General features: G+C 40.0%; 1 long non-coding RNA gene across 1 annotated transcript in view; it reads left to right on the forward strand.

Moving 5' to 3' along the window:
* Nucleotides 1-1,317: 1,317 nt before the first annotated feature.
* Nucleotides 1,318-22,985, forward strand: part of LOC139743914 (uncharacterized) — a 50,542-nt gene continuing 28,874 nt past the window's right edge. Inside the window, exon 1 of the long non-coding RNA XR_011711790.1 lies at nucleotides 1,318-1,485. This is a non-coding gene — a long non-coding RNA (uncharacterized lncRNA). The remainder of the gene's footprint in view (nucleotides 1,486-22,985) is intronic.

The raw sequence follows: 22,985 nt of genomic DNA on the forward strand, positions 1-22,985 counted from the left end.
AACGTCGTGGAAAAAGAGCAGGGTATACTATGTGAATGAGTTCATTACAAATTTAAAAGAAACACCACTTTCTATGCGCTTTTCCATCTACCCTATTCCACCGGCATGTTCTATCAGTCTAAGGCATTATAAAATTTGTGTGCGTGCATATCGGCGGGTTGAAAATGTAAATGAATTTGACACATGAGATTGCATACATGGAAGTGCATGATTAAAAGACAGAAAACCAAGCATTATGATGTTCTCCCCCTTTCTCACATGCCGAAACAGAAAACCGTCATTTGTGTCCATTGATTTATGAAAATACAAATGAAAAGAAAAAATCCAGAAAACAACAAAACTAAAGCGATTCGACTGTACCATGTAAACAAGGCGAGAGATGGCTCCCAGTTTATCATTTGTTAAACCAAATCTACAGAAAAATAAAGAAACACTTTTTAACATCACGGATTTTTTCTTTACTATTCCTTTCTTTGAAGCATGTAAATGAGGTTGACATCTTCGTTTGTTTTGTCCCTTTTTCAACCATCAGTTTTCTATATGCCAGAGTTAGATCAGACGGCGTGGCGTTGACGTTCACGCACATGAGTCAATGCGAAGGCAGCAGGGGGAAAATAACCTATAACGTTTACTGTCAATAACGAAATAATTAATGGAATTAATTACCTTCCCTCGTTTTTGACGGGGGCGGGGGGAGTTCGTGGAGAATGAACAGCGTCGGAAACAGTTAAGGTGCGCACGCACATTTCGGCGACACACAGTCATTTAGGAGCGCACAGACCCGACCTGTCGCACACATTTTAGGAGCCGTTTTTGTGCTCGTCGCACGCGCAACGTTTTTCCTCAGCCGGTCGGTTGAGCGCCACACACACTAATAATCACTACTTTGTGAACATAGACATTGCTTCATGGAGGATGGTGCTCATCTGGAATAGGAGACAGAACAGATAAGTAATGTGGCACAAATGAACGAAATATATTTCTCCGTTTCTTGACACAGGTGTGCGTGAATATTGCAAACTAGGACATACGAACAAAGCAGGTGAAACATCAGGGCAGAGCCGCCTTTTCGCCGACACCGGGCTCCTGCTCCTATAATCGACTGCGTCCTCAGCACCAACTCCGCCACCACTGCTGCCGACCAAACTATTACTTGGGGACTGGGCCTTTATTACTTTTTTTTTTCCTTTCGTCGCTGAGGGGTTAAAAGATGCGGCTCGGTAGGTTATGCAGCATCGTGGTACTAGTGATTGCCGCATGCTGCCTCCTCGTTCGGGGCCAGGCGGCGTGCTGCCGCTCGACCAAGGGGTGCTCTTTTCCGGCTGGCTGCTACTGCCCACTTAGGATGACACTATGCCGCGACCCGTCACGGGGACTTCAGATGGTCGGAAAGAAAAGTGACATGTCTCATACGGGCGAATACAGTACTAGATACCAGACAAATGGCTACCAACCCGCCGACAGAGATTACGTAAAAAGAGACAGGTGGGTCAAAGGGTTTTCTGTCTCCACTCTATTTTTTCCTCTCTCTCTTCTTGGTCCTTTGCAGTTTTTCAAGTCGACGCAACAACTTCCATCACAGTTTATTAACTTATTTTCTCATCTCTATTATTTCATTTTTCTAATGCTTCAGTTTCAATTTGTCTGTCGTTTGCGTAACATTTTGTTATACATGTCTGTAGAAAAGATGCCTTTTGTTGAAGAAGATAGAATAGATTAAATTCATTTCAAATTCGATTATGTGTATTCAGTATTTATCACGGAAAGACTAGCCCTTTCCACAAGACAAAAAGAGACATTTGAAATAAAGGCACACAACATAGCGTGGTATGTCGAAAACTTAGAAGTAATCATTGGAATAGTCATTGTTATTATTTGATTAAAAAAAAAAGAACCCAACAATGATGACACGGGGGGGGGGGGGGGGGGGGGGGGGGAGTGGGCAATCGTAAGAAACCCTAGGCATGCACGTATACAAATCAAACATAATCGAAATAAGCGAAACATAACTTCAGAGAGCAACACTTAACGTACTTTCGAAAGCAACGCGTTGCGTGTTATTCCAAGTTCCCTACAAAATCTCAAGAGATGAATATTTATTGCTTTCCCAGCCAATGCCAGTGAAAACGGCTTGCGTATTGTAGCATCAGCGAGAAACCCTCAAACTTGACATTTGAAACTAACAAAAGGAAAGCAAAGAAATATATATTTATTACATTTTTAATGTTGCCTTCAGTAATTAAAGTGAAATCATGCAAGCAAACCAAAGGAAGTTGCGTTTAAGTCAGAAAATGAAATAGGATAGATATAGAATTTATTATTTCACGTGTTTTCGCCAATACGGACATCAGTGCAGATGAAAATTAGGTGAAGTGGCGCGGTGCCATGGCCCCACAAGCCTCCAAATCGCCTACGCACAAATCTTCTTCACCATCGTTTGATTTTTCTTGGCAAGCGTTCCAGACGCCATTAAGTTATTCACATTCAATTGTTCAACTATTGTTAAGGAGTAAAGACCCCGTAAAAGGGAGAGAATTGTTTTGAGTTTATCCTTTTAAAGGATGTTCTCATTTTGTCACGTATACTTGATGCATAAGTGACAAAAAGAGCAACGCTTTAATTTTGTTTACATAGACTAAGTGGGAGAGATTTGCAATGATAATATTATGGCCTATATCTTATTTAGAGAAATGATTGTGTCCAATACCACATGTTTCTCAAAAACCGTTAAGCTTTAAAGTTCTATCACGTCCGTATTCTTCTTTTCCGGATTTTAAGGTTTACTCTTTCTGGTAGGATTGTTTTTGATTGTTGGGCTTTACTTCACTAAATTACAGCCGGCTGGAAGTGGATTTTTCACTTTAAGCGTTTTTTGCGATCCGTCGGTGCGCCACCACACCTTGGCAGCCCCTTGGCCCAGCGGGCTGCTTTCATGTGCATGTGTGCTCCTTCTCTCAACAGGTGACGCCAAAGGGCAAAACAATTCTAATCACCACGGTGCTGCCAGTCCATTAATGGCGGATTCGGTTTTTGATTTCCCCCGCGCACTTTACTAATCGCGAGAACATTGATCACGATTAAAGTTTGATCTGTCCCATCCCAACAGGAGAAGCTTTAAAGATAATAACCGGTTGATAGAGCGATACGATGTTTTTTTTTTTTTTTTCCTATACTGGGAAGGCTTACCGACAATCCAGCGACAAGCTTCAAGGTTGCTTGCATAATGTGTGCATTTCCGGCATTATTGTCTCATACAACTTTTAAGTGTGACGTAATCATAATGATATTACCTCGTAATTATGGCTTTTATATCTCCTGACTGAATGAAATTAGATGGTAATTACTGGCTGACGCGAACGAGCTACAGCCACCACCACCACCGCCCCCACCCCCCCCCCCCCCCCCCAAAAAAAAATGTATCGCCATTTAAAATGTTCGATGCTGTACTGGCTGAGAAGCCTACTGAAACGAAAGTCGTAAGATTAATTTTAATCTCACGTTCACTAATTCCTTTACAATAAGTAAGGATGTATTTTTTCTCCTAATCAGAGTACAGAATAGCAGCAGCAATATATCTCAATCACGAGAATTAATGATTCTGAACAAAATATGTCTCCTATTATGACATGCAATGTGCCAATGATATCGGACGTGATCTGAAAGCTAGCATGCAATATATCAAACCATGCCCGGGGACATATTACCTTAATAGTCAGAGGATGTTACATAATCTCAAGAGATCGTCGATGATATACTGAATAATGAATGCCATTAAAAAATCACAGGCTAGTGGATCTCCAAACTCGTCTACAGTGAATGATTTAATGTCAACTTCAATATAGAACATAATTATGTTAATGCAATCACTGAGGAGGTCTTTTTTTTCAGCTTCTGTTCGTTTGACCTCGTTTGTCAGTAGACATGTTCTTTCAAAAATAAGGGTACTGTAGTCGACAAAAAAAATGTTATAAGGTACACAAGAAAGTAGAATCTCTTCCTTGTCGAATATTTCGGAGAGTCACCTTTCGTAATTGAGGTCGGGTTGAGAAGAATGAGAACTAAAAGAAAAGAAGAAAAAGATGAGAGAAGGTCATTTACCAATAGATTCCCCTGCTATCCTTCCTATTTTTCTCACTCGTAACCCCCCTCCTGATTGTCGGTCGTCCTGCAGAATGATCCATTTCTCTGCGTTGGCTCTTCGCGGTCGTGCTGCACTCATGTCGTTATAAATAGTGTTCATGTTAATTTTTTTTTCCTTGAGAAATTGTCTTTAAAGTTCATACATGATACACTTGATGAAAGGAAACGTCTTGAAACAGGAATGGACAGCTGAAAAGCGGTTGAGTTGTTTTTCACCGATGAAATAAAGGGGGAAAGAAAACACTAGCTATAAACTGGCTTCCAAAGTACTTTCTTGCCAATATTTGCAGTATACTTGGGCAGATACAAGTTGTTTTTGATCGAAACTGAAGAGGGTACACATGAAAGATGTTTTCATTTGTCACGAGTGTTTGGATAAATTCATAACTGCGTTTCCACCTTTTACTTCATTTCGAACCTGTTTTCCGAGCCCCAGGCAGAATATTACGATTATAACAGGATATTAGTACACTTTCTCGCATGGCTCAATCAATTGTACTGGTGTAAAACAAAATTAGTATAATTCATTGTTTATTGAACAAGTGAAGATCTTCAGAACTGAGCAGGGAGTAATGATACAATTTAAACTTGTGGTAAGCACTATTTCATGGGAAGGAGGTTATAGTTGGGATCCTCCGGAATTCCCAAACCTTGTTAGACACTGCCTTAACACGAAATATATGTTAACAGCGGCGTTATTCGTTATAACAATGATCTTCCTTATATCATCGGCACGCATCAAGGAAAGATGTTATTCCAGCCATTCAAGAACTCCGACTTCCATCCAGTGTGCGAGGATATGAAAACACTGAACTGTTTAGTAGAAGTACAGAGGATCTTACCCTTTGTTTGTTTAATTTTTGTCCTTGGAAGAAGGAGAAGAAGAAAGAAACTTAATAAGATATCAGTCTGACAGTTAAGTGTATAAGGGAAGCAAAATTCCAATTTCCTCTCAATCCATTAATTGGTGGCAATTGAAATATATATATATATATATTTTTCTACGTATAGGAGATTGATTGACGGATTATTACCCATACTTCCAAGTATCTCTTACTGCTGTTTTCTTGCCCCCCCCCTCCCCATCTACGACAAGGCATGTCTTGCCATTTGATTTGAACCTATTTGAATTGAATTGAAATTGAATTTTGCGTGAGTAGCAAACAACACCAATAATATGCAATGTCGTTTCTTTGTAATTTACGACGGACACTCTCCACGTTACTTTGTAATAAATGCACTGGCTCCCTGACACAGAAATGAAAATAGGCAAAGGTATAATTGCAGGTGAGGGGGGGGGGGGGGGGGGACTAAGCTCGATATGAGAAATAAACTGTGCCCTCTAGCGGAGGACACAGGAATTCAACAAGGAAAATTGGTCGATTGCATAGAGGGGCTCGCGTAGGGCTAAACTGCTTTCAACTCTAAAAACGTATAGAATAAGATAGTGGAGACTAATACCAAACTACAATCATGACAATTGGGCGGAGGCAAGCTCCCAATACCCGTGACAATCAGTGTAATCATTACTTGGATTCCCTGGTGACCAGATTCGATTTGATTTGAATTTTGCCCCCAACATGATGCCGTCATTATGGGCACCTGCAAGCGGCTAGCGGTCGCATGTCACTGCGAGGAAGGGGCGGAAAAAGCCAAGCAGGTCGTCTCGAGAGACAGTTGAAATGTGTTCGGAACTGTGTTCTATTAAACTCTTTTTCTTTTTAAGGGGCTGTTCCAATCTAGGACATAAACACACACAGACAGACACACATATTAACACAAACATACGTACAAACCCCTCGCACACAGACATATTCACACCAACTTAAGTATACGCAATATGATTATACCCTTCTCTTGTTTTAATAGTTTGAACTCACACATTTATGAATGCGCAAAAGTTTTACAAAGACTTCAGTTCTGTCGATTGTGTGAGTGTCATCCCTGACAGAGAAAGACTCTAGAAAATGGAGATCCAGCATTCAATATTGTAAAAATAGTACATGATCTTGAATGCACTACATCAGATTATATGCTCGAAATGCAAAATTAGTCCAAGTGCAGTTTGGCCGAAGTGAAGAGAATTGTACAAGAGCTTATTATGCATTTGGAGGTATAGCATGGTGCATGAAAGAGCATGAACTTTTTTGACATAAAATAAGATTTCATTGATAACATTGGTTTATGCCGTACTTGTGTGTTTAACACGCGTTTCCCCCTTGCGAATAAAATAACCCCTTAGTTCACAAGCGTGAACTATGAATGTCACGTGGTACCAATGCGGCCTATCGCAAATCGTGTTATACACAATGTACTACATAATGCAACATATAATGAACACTCGACCAACTCGATTCGATGACTTAATATGTAAAACGGTTGGCTGGTGACGTGACAGTGTGATTACTCTCCGTACTTTACTCACAAGTTGACATTATTCTCCTCAGACATAATTTCTTTTAGTGTCATGCTCAAACGAAGACGAATGAGGTTATAGGACCCCACATTCAATGGACCTGTCACAGCATATACCTGTCATGTTGTGTTTCCATACGCGCTGTTCAAACTTTCATTGATATGATGCTCTGATCCCACCGATTCTATTTGAAAAAAAAAGTTACACGCTTAAAAACTCTCCTTTAGAGTGTTGAGATTTTATGGTAAACAAGCAAAAACAAAAACGCCTCTTATCTGTGCTCCAAACATCTTTGTTTCGTCCAGCACGTGTATCATACAGTGTTGAACATAACTTCACAAGTTCATGTGTTCCTATCGCAGCCCTGAAAGATCCCTTTCATAAGCTGGTACAGTGGACACCGGTTATAACAAAGTCCTCGGGACCAGCAATTTTCCTTCGTTATATCGAAATTTCGTTATAACCGAACAAGCAAAAAATAAAAACCATGGAGAGGATAATATCGCAGCCCTTTGTTTCGTTGTATACGGAATTTCGTTATAACTGTGCACCTTGTTACAACGGAAGTACTCTTTATATAGTCCAAGTAGGTGATTAGGACTTTGTCTCATAATGATAAATCAGCGAATTTCTATGGAGGGGGAAATAATAGCAAAGATTTTCAATGAATTTATTCGGACCCCACGAAAAATTTCAATGGCAGTTCTCGAGTAACATGGGGTCAATTTTTCTTTTCTTTTCTTTTCTTTTTCTCTCTGAGGTGTATTACTGTAAGTTTTCATACAGGTCGTTGGATGACATTACTCTTTAACCATGCAAAATTTTGTAACTTTTGCAGGAGGTGTATACGACTGCCAACATCATACCCCAAAAATGCAATCTTTTCAACTTTTCAACAAAAAAAAAAACTCATACAGAAAGAGCGTCGAATTCTGCAGAATATGTTTTGCCGATAGAGTTGCAAAAATGAAAGCCGGGGCAACCCGGATGATAAGATGATTTGAAACTAGAAGGTTTTGTTGTGGTTTTAATCGAGATTTTTTTCTCTCTCTCCGCGGTACAATGCTGTTTTTCTCAAAACCGTTTGTACATTGAGACTGTCATTCTATTTAATTTTGCGGTTGGGGAAATGGAATGGGACAAATCATATATCCTTTCAAAGGGTTTGAATCTAGAATGCTCAGGAACAAAAGTACTAGAAAGTTGATGTTTGGTTTCTTTCGGCAGTATTTTGCGATATCTGGTCACATGAGCTGACATCACAGTGACGCCTAAACGAAAGCAACCCCATTCAATTCTGAGAAATTTATAGTGTGATAATGCAACTGTGATAATTGTTATGGGAAAACTGTGCGTCTAACCATCTTACTACTTAGTGTCTCATTGTTAACAGTTTTGATCTATTTGCTCTCTGTATTGGAACGACAGGAAATTGATAAGACACCTTCCCGTATCATAAGGCTCGTACGAGATAGCTGGCGAAATTCCCTGCGATTTGCTTATCCTTGCTGCAACTGTGGCGGAAAGATGCCCAGTTTTGTATTAACTCTGATGCGCCGCGCGATCTCTCCTTAAAATTTAGTCAAGGCAACAGTGGACAGAGGGAGTGATTTGCTCTGTTTTGCTCACTTTATTCGCCTCGCTGGAGGGCTTCACGGCAGCCTGGTCACGCATCCTATCAATTAAAGCGAGGTAGGGCGCAAGAAATCGACGATTAGACGCCGCAGGTCTACTGACCTTCGGAGAGGATTAGACAACCTTTATCGCAACTTCTCCTTTAATCCCTAGCCCGAAGAAAAAAAAAGAACGCGGTAAAGTGTTCAATTTGCAAGCCTCTATACCCCATACTGGGGCAATCGCAAAAAGTGGTGAAGATGCAAAAGAGGCGATATCGACAAAATCAGCTAGAATGAGTTTACTCGAGGCCTGGCGTCCCCAGGGAATTCCCAGGGAAGACCTCATTGATGTCATATCGATCTCTTATCTGACTATCAAGATGCAATAATCAGTCGAAGTATGCAGAAAAGGGTTCCTTCCCGTGCTCAGTTGGTGATCAGGAGATATCGTAAGTCTGCTGTCAGTCAATTACGAATTATTATTTTCAAAATGAGCAGTTAGAAAGATCGGTTTGAATTCTGAGGGACTGTAATTGGTAGATACCTAATAGGAAATATTGAACAACGAAAATATTGATGGGAATTGAGGGGTAAAAAAGGCATGTTAAAAAAAAAAACTCCCTAATTGCTCTGTTATTCGGATCTTCAAGATATGACATACAATGAGCAATAATAATTGTTGTATGCACACCCACACAAAGGATATATATATATATATATATATATACAATGTATATATACGATAAAAACTCCAAACTGAAACACTCATTAACAACTTTCTATACCTGACTATGTGGAAATACCAGAGAAGCTTCTCCCCCCTTTTTCCTTCCTCTTTTTCGTATGGCACAATATGCCTGAACAACAACAACAACAATATGCCTCATTGATACCGTTTGTTGAGGCGAAACAGGAGGCATTATCTGATCAATGGCCAATTTTTTGTTGTGGGTATGTGAAATGGACCCCCTCACCCGGTCAGCATCCTGCTCTTTGCGATGCATAAATGAAGCGGGATCTTTTGCGTGCATGGGTTGTGACTCTCTCACACACGCGGCCTCCGTTTGTCCTATAGCCAAGGGACTGAGAGTGCCTTTGCCTCTTATTCGAGGGTCTCCATGATAACACACAGCATTTCCCAACAGAACTGACTGGGATTCACACCTGCCATGCCATTTAAATACATCGTAGATGCACAACTCGCTGAGCAACATCAACGCCATATTTAAAGGGGCATTCCAGGCGATTGTCATAATTTCGCAACATGTAGTACAAAAATAGACCGCTCCATGTATAGATTTGTGGAATTTTTTGTGGTTCTTGAGCTGAGAAACCAATACTCTGAAAAATCTTAAACAATTTACGCTGAATAGTGTTGATGACATAGGTGCCTCACATATTTCAGAAATGTAGCAGTGTAATTCCATTACAATACCGCTTGGTTAACTAGTTCTCACCTGTGTAGAATCTATGCATGTCTTCTTCTTTTGTTCTGCTTCCTTCAGCCCCAACTCATGCATTCTTATTCTTCCTTGTTCATTGCAATTTGTTATAAATATGGAAACATTCTTATTCCTCATCCCCATCACTATAAATTGTGAGACTCTGTACTCATTATAACTGATTTATAGTTGTTCAAATGTAAAAGTCTGAAAATCATCCGGAGGACTATAGTCTCCTTTAACCTTTCTGTTTCAATGCAACGAAAAAAAGGGAATTATTCAAAACTGAGACACTAATATAACGATATGTCTATAACAAACCTTGAAGACGTTATTTATAAGCTTAATCCATGCTTCAACTTTGATAATATTTACAAGAAAGAGGACGCAATTCATACATAACACCTCAAACCCTGATGTAAAAAAAGAGGATTTGTATAAAATACAGTCAACCGCGATTAAGCCAAATCCAAAAGGACTGGAAAGAAAATTTTCAATTTACATGAATTTTGACTGAACCAGTAATATTGATACATGATCATATCCAATCGGGTACTTTTTTTTTCGACTTAGTAACACTTTTGTCTAGTACAAAGTCGACTCTGAAATCCTTTTGAAATCTACTCAGACGATTGGCACCTACAAGTAATTCCTCTAAAAGGGGTAACTTCAGCAGAGATTGGCAAAAGTAATCCGTTGATATGGAAAGTAACAACGATTGATACAGCTTGATAAGCCTTTAAAAACCTACATTATTCCCAGCGGATATACCAGATCTCCCTCCCCCATATCGCCCTTACATCACACCCGCATTGCCAGTAGCTGCCACCGCACTTGTGCTTCGATCTAAGAGAGCCGTGACTGAAGATAAGACCAGTCCTTTACCCTAGTAGTCCAGTTCGGCAGTCATTCTTTTTGTTTTATCATCAATTGGTGTGGCCATTGCTGGAATGAGATGGCAGTAATGATAAAAGATGTCAGTATCATTGTCCACTGTGATTAAACTTCCAGAGAAGCTAGCATTTCCTTATCGATAGAACTCAATGGATTATCGCAATCATGTTAAATCGCTATAAAATGTATGATTTCAAGAACAATCTGTTTTGAACGTAATAGAAATGGTCTAGATATTCATACGGTGGTGTCATGATCGCAAGAGCGGGGATTCCGGCTTCGAATCAATGGCGATCAGAGTATAACGCGAAACACAGCAGACAGTTTGAATTTTGTTTGCTGGTGTATATTACACATAATTTCTGTGTGTGTGTCTGTGTGTCTGTGTATGTGTGTACGTGTGTGTGTGAGGGTGTGTGTGTATGTGTGTGTGTGTGTGTGTGTGAGTTGCATAATTTGCTTTAGCTGTTGGGCAGAGGTGTGTGAAAACACTATTTCCTTCGTGTGAATGTCTGTCTGATGTATGAAATGATTCTCCGAGACATCCTCATATCACCTCATCCTTTCCAACCCCCAATTCCCATTTTTCTACAAAAGTAAATCAGTCCGAATAAGACTGAGGGAACGATTTTTTCTTTTGGCCTCCGGACATAATTCCTCATTGCATCTACCAACCTTCCTCCTCCCAATCCTCCTATACCGTCAGCCCGTGACAGACTTATCACATTCAACTGGCCTCCGATCAAGACTTGTTGCCGCTTCCGAAGTCACTGACCGACCACCCTCAAATCAGAGAGGTGACAGACTAAGAAAGTACTTTGTCTGAAAATAAAGAGAAACAAATGTGCCTTGTTTATTATTTACCTATATTCGAACCGGGGTGATCCACAACTTGAAATTTGAGCATATTGCAAGCTCAGAATGTGAGAATATTGCAGAAATTGTATGTGCACGGAGAGCACATCATGAGCACGTAGTATGCAATGTTTTGCAGCTTATCTCTCTTTGTGCTGCTTACGTCCAATGTTCTTACTCATGTTTTGCACACGAATATCTAAGTACCAGATGGTTTGATGTTTTTGAATGTTTTGCAAATGTTTTGCACATGTTTGAATACATTTCGTTTTGAGCTTGTTGCAAATTCTTCAGGATGCTGCATACCATGTTGCTAGCTTTCGAGGATGTTGCAAAAGAATTTGAGCATGTTACAGCTGCGACATGCTGAAACCCCTCGTGGACCATCCTGTTCAAACCAAAGGAATGAAACGACGCAACATTGCCAAGCTCATCCAACGTCAGTATAAAGTTAAGATAACTCTTTCATGTTTCTATACGATGTCATTAGAATTTTAAGAAGTTTGTCCTATTAAGAGGGATAAAAGTGATCTCGTGCACATTGTTTCATAGTGCGTCCATTAGATCTATATGAGGTAGGGAAAAATGACAAGACAAATTAATTTTTGAGGGATTAATATCCGCGTTTATTTTCCAAGAAAATTCCTGGTAGCGAGGCTGAAACAACAACAACTTGAAATAAATTCTGATTTACCTGAATAAAATTCAATTCAAGTTTTATCACCAAGTGTGACGTTTGCATCACCCGTGATGTTGCACGAGTTGATCATGTGATAGGCATGTGCATAATAACATATGGACAAAAACAACAACAGTAGTCTGCTTTCTTTCTGATGTTCAAAGGCGGAATGAACATAGACCCAGGTTGGGTAATTTGAAGCTGTGGAAAAAATGAGTTCCGATATTGATAGAAAAGTGAAACAAAATACTCAATTTCACGGTGTGGGGAGTGGGAGTGAAATACATAAAGACTTTGTAAGTACAAAGAAACCCGAAAGCGAGGGAGTGAAATTTAGCTCAGCAATTTAGATTGGGTAAATTGAGGATCTGTGCGTGCGGGATAACTGTACATTCTTCAATTTGATGGATGCAAAGATTTAGCTGATTTGTGTGTAAGTCCTAGCCCCTTGGAGGGTTGAGAGTAAGCTGCGCAATATCGTCTTGGAGCATACTGATCAATCACACAAATATTGCATTTCTTTAAGATAATTAATAATCAATTTCAAACTATCAGTTATTCTTCCTGTAACATGCTTTGATTTTTATTATTAGTTTTTGTCCTATGTTTCGTACTATACGGGTGGCCCAGATAGAACGGAACACCTAAGATTTTTAGTTTTCACAATATCTGGAATGTGGGGCGGAAGGTGTAATTGTTATTGTTCGTTATTATTGTGAATAATGTGAATGTCATTGTGAATATCATTATGAATGCTACTGGCTCTATGGCAAGCCGAATTTTCTTTGGTTTCGGTATCTCTGAGAGTGCAAAATGATCACATTTTGAAAATTGCGAGGGTTCACAAAAAATTAATGGTCCTAAAATCATAACACATTAACCAAAATTAAAGAACTTGGTGTCATTCTATTGGAAAAAGAATGGCCTCTCTAACAGTAGGCAAAATAATGACATATTTGAAACAATATTGCTGAAATTAAAGATCTTAGGTGTTCCATTCAATCTGGGCGACCCTGTATAGGAACACACACACTGATGATATCATGAATATACGTGTATATAGATATACATGTATGCAGCATAGTGCAGCTGCGCGATGGAATTTGAATGTAAGGACAAATCTTCTTGCTTTTCGGATACTGAAGAGGGACAATGTTCCACTCGAATGACACGCTATGTAACCATTTCCTGTCAGATTTTTGTTTTGTTTTGTTTTGTTTTGTTTTGCCTTGTTTTTTGCTATGTTTGAGCTTTTGCGTAAACTGTTAGTTGACTGCCGGGGATTACTGATACCTGTTTTCTGTGTATACATGAGAAAGATGCAATCTACGTAATAGAGTTCATGACGTATTGGAATATGTCCATATCTACCGTAGATAGTACTTCATTTCGGCGCAACTGGCTTCGGTTTAAGTCTACCAATAGAGGTTCTCCAACAGAAACCAAGTTCGGATATGATTTGGTCTTGCTAATATCATAATAAAAGGATGGTGTTTCATTCCATGTCTGGATTTGATGCCTTAACATTTCGCATTTGCATTCGAAACCTTATCATTTCATGAGTATAGCTATTCCTGAAGCACGTTAACTTAGTGTTCAAATTCGTTAAGTTCTTGTTTGTGCCTCCATTATTTAACCTCTGCCAGATGGAAATTTTCATTCGCATTAATTTATCCTTTGTTTTTCTTGTGTTTAATCTACCCTGGATTCATTCATGTGGAGCAGGATATTCATCATTTTCACGCGAAATTGTGACGTTGAAAACGTCATTGATTAATCTTTCTTTCTTGTTTCATCCTTTTTGCTCTATTCAAATCCTACGGTTTTATCATTAAATCTTTATGATTTAAGCAAAACATGTCTAGTTCTGACCGTCGTATGTCAGTTTGCAAGCACTGAATCATCAGCTCCATTATTCTTATTGAACATTCATGTATAACGTGAGCGTTGTCTGTTGAAAACCATTGGTATATATCGCCAAAGGTATAATCATCTGCAGAGGATGACACCTTGAACTGCAGCTTGCCCAGCGAAAGCATATGATCTGAGAAAATGGGTGAAAAGCTTAACAGGAATGACAAGAAAGTTAGAAGGAGAGTAAGGAAAGAGGAAAGGGGGAGAGCAAAAAAAAAAATAGAATAAAAAATGCGTGTGACAGACAAAAAGGCATATCATGTCTTCATATGAAATTCTCATTACTGACTGAAATATAACCCTGCATATGATATTAATAGGGCGTCGCCACTTTAATAGCACGAGCGGAAGTGAGCAATTTCCGTCGAAATATTGTATTTATCTTCGCAGTTGTGCAATTTAGCTTTCGAATATTAAAAACATGTACTTCATGACCTCGTCTCTATTGAAGATAGGAGAGATCAACGAAATTGTTCCCCCATTCTGAGATGAAATTGAAACGGTAAATATTTGTTCAGTTTACCGGGCACGAATACATTTTGGCCTCTACATTTGAAAAAAATAAATAGAAAGCGACCAAACGAATCGCAGCGAAGCGGCAACATGGCGATTTATCGTTTCCAGGCAACCCCGGTGCAATCTTACGCAAGAAAGACCCAGCAGTTTCCAGTAGTTTCACCTGACAAACAGAAAGAAATGATAAGGAAAGGGAGGGGGAGACAGACAGACAGACAGACAGACAGACACAACTGCCAAGGTAGATGATGGTAAACTGTCGTTTGGATTCAATCTATCACCCAAAATAAGAAGAGCTGAAAATATATAAAATTATATCAATTTCATGAATACAATATAAGCAATTCTTTAAAATGGGTAATTCAACAACTATAAGCCTGCATCCATCGAAATCATCACAACTGTATAGAATACAGCACAGAAATTAAAAAGCTCTATCCCGGTCCATCTCCCCAGCACCCATCCCCCTTTCTCTTGGCAATGTATATACCACGTTGCGTTTCCCCATGCAAACAAACACTCAGAAGTACACGTACGTTAATCAATACAGACCTTGCTAGTGCTGCGCTGGAAGGGAGGCGGGGAGGGATCTCCGTGTTATACCTGTTGGTTAAACTGTAACCTCTAAGATATCATAAAGTAAATTGGCATGGATTCAACGTCACTGGTTTAGTTCACTTCAGTGTATTCTTCCCTTTACTGTATATGCTTTTTACGCATTTACATGAAGATGTTAACGTATGCGTTTCCTTAGTTAATTATATGTTTACATTTGTTAATAGATTTATCAAATTATAAACGTAGACTTATATATATGTATATAGTATATATTTGTGTGTGTGTGTGTGTGTGTGTGTGTGTGTGTTAATTGTATACATATTCTGTAACTTTTCTTCAAGAAATCCATGGACAAAAATGAAAATGCAATGACACCAATTTTGGTATTAAACATAACATGTTCTATTGAGATCAATAATATTCAAACACAATTGATAAATCATTTTTGAAGCAAAATACAGTAAATTGTTGCATTTTCACTCTCTGGGCTTGTTCCATCTTGCAAGGGCCTTCACAATAAACATACGTAATGACGTTTCACGAGATGGCAGCCCTTTCCTGACAGAACGACTAAAAAACTATCCTCTCTAAGATTTACTCACAAAAAAAGGAGTGAAAAGGTGCAAGTGGGGGGGGGGGGGGAGGGGTGGAATGGGGGAATCACCAATCGCCGGCATTTCTTTCACTTTGGTGAAAAAAACAAACAAACCCAAACAAAGGATAACGTGAATTTGCTTAAAGAGACCATAACTTAACGTAACCACACAAATCTGTTGTAATTTCCAATGCTACCCTATATTTCAATATATTTTTGTATAAATATGTTGATTCATATTCATTCAAGGACAATTTTTATCTGCCATTATGTACTTTGATTTTCTTTAAGAAGGTTTTAAAAGATGTCAGTGCTTCAGATGATCAGGGTTAGCATTCCATAAATCAGATCGATGATGTCTTACTTACTTACTTACTTTCTTTACTTTAATCCATCGATGCTAGTAGGTCCGGGCCTGTTCATCGATCGATTGGTAGTCATTTGAATCAATCTTTCAATTACGAGTGGTTCTATGGCAAGGTGTGTGTGTGGAGAGGGAGGATTTAGGACATCTGTTAGTATCCTTCAGGGTCATAAACAGATGGCAATTCTTTCCAGTAGTTGTCTAGTCTGTTTTTGAAGGAGTTCACAGATGGGGCACTGACTACATCTTCTGGTAGCTTATTCCATGATTCCACCACTCTATTTGAGAAGAAGAACTTTCTAACATCAAGGTGAGCGAATGTCTTCTTCAGCTTCAGAGTGTGACCACGTGTTCTGTCTTCATTATTGAGATGTAGCAGGTCAGTGTCAGTGTTATATAAGCCATGGACATATTTGTAGACATCAATCATATCACCTCTCCTTCTGCGATGGATAAGCGTTGGTAATTTGAGGCGTCTTAACCGGCTTTTGTAGGGTATGTCCTTCAAGCTTGGTACCATCTTTGTGGCCCTACGCTCGACATTTTCAAGTCTCCTCTGTTCACCAATCCTGTACGGTGACCATGCTGCTTGTCCATACTCTAAGACGGGCCTCACAAGTCCTCTGTACAGAAGTTTGAAGGTGTCCTCATCAATGTTTGTGAAAGCTCTTCGTATTACCCCTAGTAGTTTGTTGGACTTGGACACAGCCTGGGAGATGTGATCTTTGAAGGAGAGCTTAGAATCTACAAGCACTTCGAGGTCTCTTTCCACTTCCGATTCTTTCAGGGTTACTGTTTCACTGCCACTTTTCATGCAATATTCATGACTTGAGGGTGATCTGCCTATCTTCAACATCGTGCACTTGTCGGGATGGAATCTAAGCTGCCATTCCTCTGCCCATTTCTGCATCTTATTCAAATCAAGTTGCAATTTCTGAGAATCTTCCAAGGTGTCACTTCGAGCATAAAGTTTAGTGTCGTCTGCAAAAAGCTTGATTCCAGACTCAATAGTATTGGGAAGGTCATTAATATACATCAGGAACAACAGTGGCCCGAGTACGCTTCCCTGTGGAATTCCACTGTGTACTGATGACCATTCCGACTGCTGACCATTTACTGCTACTCGTTGTCTTCTTCCAACTAGGAATGCTCTGATCCACCGTAGGGCCTGTTCATGGATACCAAAGGATTCAACTTTCTGCAGTAGTCGGAGATGCGGTACAGAGTCAAATGCTTTCATAAAGTCCATGTAAATGGCATCAATATTACCTCCATCTTCCAGTACATGTGTCCAGTCATTAAGTACTTCCAACAACTGAGTGGTGCAGGAACGACCAGCAATAAATCCATGTTGATGTACAGACAGCATCTCATTTGTTAACAGATGTTCCATTATTTGTTTTCTCACCATGCACTCAAAAATCTTGCATACAACGCATGTAAGGCTCACTGGTCTATAGTTCTTGCTCTCCTGTTTGTTCCCCTTTTTGAAGATTGAAGCAGACATACACACAAGGGTATACGTCTGCTCCTGGTCGGACGGATTTCAAAACTAACCTGCTTGTGATGGAATGCGTCTAGTCTGGTAGTTGCTGCCACAGTGTATGGTACATACGTAACCGCACAGTGTGTCTGTGCGCGTTAGGTGTAGCAAAGACGCATCCATGGACTGATTCCCTCCATGAAGAACCAAAGATGAAAGGATGAAATCAGTGTTTAAAAAAAAAGACAAAAATGAATCCCTGATAGCTTTTCAATGGACTTGCATTGCCAACGCCATGCTCCGATTTACTATCACGGAGATAAACGGTTCAGAGACCCAGTGTCTTAAAGATTTATGGGTCACAAAAATTCGTGGGTTATTTAAGTAAAAGTTATTACATGTAAGGGTTGCATATAAATGAATGTTTTATTGCATATACATAATTGTTTTATACCCTTATGTAAATGAAAGAATATCGAAAAAAAAATATAAAGCCATAATGATTGCAAGACTTAAGAGAAATTCACGAGTGCATTCCCAGACCTGGCAGTCCCCTACGTGTAAAATATAATATGTTAAATGTATCTGCTTGTAATTTCACTTGATTGATTTCATGATATAGAAACAAGACATCAAACAGGTTAGTCATCACATTCTTCATCAGCGACGAGGATGCGATGTGATGTTAGATTAAAATCCGTTTCTGAAGCAGACATACACACAAGGGTATACGTCTGCTCCTGGTCGGACGGATTTCAAAACTAACCTGCTTGTGATGGAATGCGTCTAGTCTGGTAGTTGCTGCCACAGTGTATGGTACATACGTAACCGCACAGTGTGTCTGTGCGCGTTAGATGTAGCAAAGACGCATCCATGGACTGATTCCCTCCATGAAGAACCAAAGATGAAAGGATGAAATCAGTGTTTAAAAAAAAGACAAAAATGAATCCCTGATAGCTTTTCAATGGACTTGCATTGCCAACGCCATGCTCCGATTTACTATCACGAAGATAAACGGTTCAGAGACCCACCTCATCTTGTCTTTCACTGACGCAACCTCACACCTCCGGCTCCCATAGAGACATCCCAGCCAGTAGTTGTGCCTTGTCCGCGATGGAATACTGTATCAGACTTTCCTGATAGTCAACGGTCTTACCCGTAGTCAATCAGACTTTTCCTGATAGTCAATCAGACTTTACCTGATAGTCAACCAGCGCTGCCTTTCCTGGTAGTCACTGATCAAAAACGAACAGAAGTGAATGTGATTAAGACCTAAAATGGCACTATATGTATATACAAGTATATATGCGTATATATATATATATATATATATATATATATATATATATATATATATATATATACATATCTTATTTATTATGTAAATATATGTATACAAATATGTAACAGTAAGAGGAATAATAATTCCAAGCAACGCATGTATAAACTCACCCTGAAGCAATACTTTTGCATATACATTGTAGGCAATTAACCTGTCGATCATCATTACAGTTTATTCGACCCGTTCTACACACACACACACACACACACACATGCACACACACACACGCACACACATACGCACTTTCACTAACGAGATCACACACAAATACTAGTAAAGAGGAAGAGAAAATAAAAAGGGAAAAGCCATTCAGACCGAGAAAGGGCTAAATTAGGGAGACAAATTGGTTTCATCCATTCAACACCACGCAATATAGGAATAAGGCCCTACAGAAACACTTAGTGAAATTAGGATTTTTTTCTCTTAAAAAAAAAAAAAGAGTAAGGGAATATATTTGCCGGAAGTGCTAATACAGTTAGTGTTTGTTTGACAGGGTGGCGTGGATTTCGACGTATAAGCCAATCAAGAAATGCACATCATCGATCTCTAGGCGAAATACCTTGTTTCAGGAACTTTTAGTCCACATGACAGTGCAGGGGCAGGCAACACCATAATCTATTTAACCTGCTTTTCATAAAGGTCAACACTGCATCATTCACTTTCAGCGGCCTGATATGATAATCGATGGCTCGTCTGATTCCGATTAAACTTGCCCGGGGGTGGTGATCGATTTTTTTAATCTAACACAAGAAACAGTATCCGTGAGAAGAATATTAAAAGAAAAAAAAAGAAAGAGAGAAACTAACGAAGTAGGGCAATCGATTTAATTTCACACACGACACGAATACGAGCTCGACTATTTACCCTAAGTAATTCGGGAATGCATTAATATTTTATGTAAGTGGCCATGCCTTGATGTACACTACACAGTATAGTTGTTTGCACTGCGTGATCGTACACGTGAGTGGAGTGACACATTAATGACATGATGTAACACACTAACACACACACACACACAGTGCACGTGTAATGTTTGGCCTTTTCATCAGGCAGTCACGTGGTACACACGCGCATGAGCCTCATTCACCTGTCCTACCATCCCCACCCCAACCTTATATCCTAATGTAATTCCTTATTACTACCATTGCCATATTAATCCCTTTGAATGAGCAGCGTTAGAACGAGACAGACAACAGCAATAGCAATGACTGGGACTGAAGATCAGGAGACATCTTCCCCAAATCTATATGTTTCTGAACTTTGCATCTTGAAAGATGTTTGTCGGAAATACCAACGCTACTGCAAGTGGCGTGATCATTATATCAATTACCAGAGTAAAGTTTCTTCTTTTTGAACAACGAAAACATGGATTCTGACATGTATTACCCCCCCCCCCCTCCTCCATCTCCTTTCGTACCTGTTCGTATCAGTCGACAAATATTTGTTTCCCCGCCGAGCTCGTCACAAGTTCCTCGAGTTGGACACACATTGTGTCAAAAGGTCAAGATGGCAGTATGCGCGAGCAAATATGTAATCACACTCAGAAATCAAACAGTAGCTTGTATCTTGGCAAAAAGAAAAAGATAACAACAACAGACAGACAGACACCCCGGGCTGGTTTCCTAGGTGTGAACGAGGGGAATAGACACGAGCTAATGCGGCTATAGTCGGGGGAATATATCACAGCCGAAATCGCAAGAAGGATAGTACTCTACCCTATTCTCTCTTCATTCCATGGTTCCTCTTTAAGATCTGTCTTTTTTTTCTGACCTGGCCACAAAATGTGTTATTCTCCGTGGGATACATCTTGTGGATTTAGGCCTTGGGTTCAAAATATGCCGGGGCATGATCCGTATGGGCATTTGAAGGGAGCCGGAGAACCGACATGGTGAGATCGTCTTACAACGTGCCGCGGAAGTGATGGAGTCGCCTGTATTTTACATCTGTAAAAATAGAAGGGAAAACGTTCCTTCACAATGAAATTCTAGGGCAGGCATGGATCCGTGACAATATTGTATTGCAAATCTTATTCTAATCAATGATTAGATGTCTGTATGCTTTTTTTTTTTTTTCGCAGATCATCCAAACGGAGAGAATAAACTACACTTCTGTCCGATTGGTGATTCGAGATATTTACGAGAAAGCAGGATATCAATGTAGTGTAACCCGAAAGGTAACGTGACTGAACAATTTACCAGCGTCGACCTGATTCTGCTCAAAACCACCACCACTTCAAGACCGTCTTCCTTACCCTTGAACGTTTCTCGCAAAGGTTGCTTAAGGCATTAAGGTACCCTTGTTGAAACGTTTTTACCGTTTACTGGACAGCACGATTATGAAAGTTGTTTGTGCAGACCTGTGTGTGCGTGTGTGCGTGTGTGCGTGCGTTTTGCCCTGGTGTGAAAGTTTTGTTAATGTGAAGGAACTAGCAGTCTCCTTGAACCCGTGTTAGCTCTGTAGACCGTGAATAGCTCATGGCGTGACATCACGCTCGTCCATTGCTAAGGGTTATTTGTTCGTCGCTTCCACGAAGTCACGTACGGAGAAAGCCGCGACCTGCAGGCCAAGAATATAACTGTTGACTCCTACAACTGTCCCAGCGGATATCAAGTGATTCTTTCCACAACAGGCACTTTGGAAATTCTTTGTGTAAATACATATTACAACTAACGGATATTCCTTTCACATTGGAACGTAACAAATTGCCATCTTTATTTGAGCCGGAGAGCGCTACTCTTTTCCTTACGTTCCAATATTTGGCGTCTTCCAAGTTCATGATGTGAAGTGTTGTATTAAGCATTTGCTTCAATGAGTTTTCATTTTTGTCCCTCGATTGTTTAACTATAGCTTCTCTTGAAAAGACGCTCATTTTCTTGGGGAAAAAAGAAAGCTGTAACTTCCTTTGGAAAGGTCAGAAGAGACTATATTTATTTTTTGTATGTGAGTGTATTCACATAATTATACTGATGCAAAATTCTCATTGTTTTATCAGTATCGTTGGTATCTCTATAATCACAAGGTTTCTCCTGGGGTTCAACATCTCGTCAAGGCCCATCCTGGAACCGCAGACATCAAATACTTTTCTGAGGATTCTTGTCAACCCAGGAGCGCTGCTTTGGAGTATTTGCGCTCGATCGTTCGGGATCACCCAAATCGTTGTAACGTTGAAGCTGCTTTGGTGCTGTTGCGACAACCAAAACAGGGACAACCTTCTTTCTCATATTCCACATAGCCAGGCAACTGCCAGGCGGCGAAGTTGACAGGTCAGGCCTTGGTACTTTTTCATCCTTGCCATCTCCTTCTCGGCTACTCCGCTGTCCTCCGGTAGATCAACATCGACAATCGTGCTCATGCTACTGCGTGTTCCCATCCTTTTCTAGGATGACGACATTCGGACGCCTACCCTGAATCATCCACATCGTTTGTTTGGACATCAAAATCCCACCGAATTTTCAATTGGTCACTTTCGGATGATTTCGGGTGGTTCATGCACATATCATTTACTCTGACATGCATGGTATTTCATTTTTGTGTTCACAGTGAACAACTCGTGCTCATTTGTCATGTCGTATTTTGTATTCTGTTTGTGTGAATTTGCTGTTAGAACATAAAATATGTTGCACTGCCTCGTCTCTTTCTCGACATATCCTGCAAGTAGCATCAACATCTCTCTTCTGTTCCTTGGCTTTCAGAGAAATCGTTGACAATCCTAGCTCTTGGGCAGCGCTGATCGGTCCTTACGACTCCTTCTCCGGTTCCCCTATGTTCTCCACATAACTATGTATGATTGATGCTGATGTTCTCCCTCTCTCTAAAGCAGAACTACCTGTGCAACTACTCTTCTTTCCACTGTGGTGATCTTTCTGCTCGTTTCTGGGTTTTGAAATCCTGTAGATCAAGTGGCGTCATCGTATCCAAATTCCACATTCGTGGCTTGGCGGAGTTTTTCCTCACTGTTGCTAAATGTAAGCGTTGACGCTGAATTGTTCCATCTCCACACAATCTGATGCGCTCACAAGTCCTCGGCCCCCCCCTTTTTTTTTTCCTGGTCAGGTACAACTTGTGAGTGCTCTTTCGGTGGATTGTGTATATCGAGCTCATTTCCCTTGTCTTTCGATCCGCAGCCAGTTCCGTCTTCGTCCATTCCACCACTCCTCCTGCGTGTACTGAT

The sequence above is a fragment of the Diadema antillarum genome, unplaced genomic scaffold, assembly GCF_040938485.1.
Source record: "Diadema antillarum isolate AM-2024a unplaced genomic scaffold, OU_Dant_1.0 seq00001121_RagTag, whole genome shotgun sequence".
Taxonomy (NCBI): Eukaryota; Metazoa; Echinodermata; class Echinoidea; order Diadematoida; family Diadematidae; genus Diadema; species Diadema antillarum.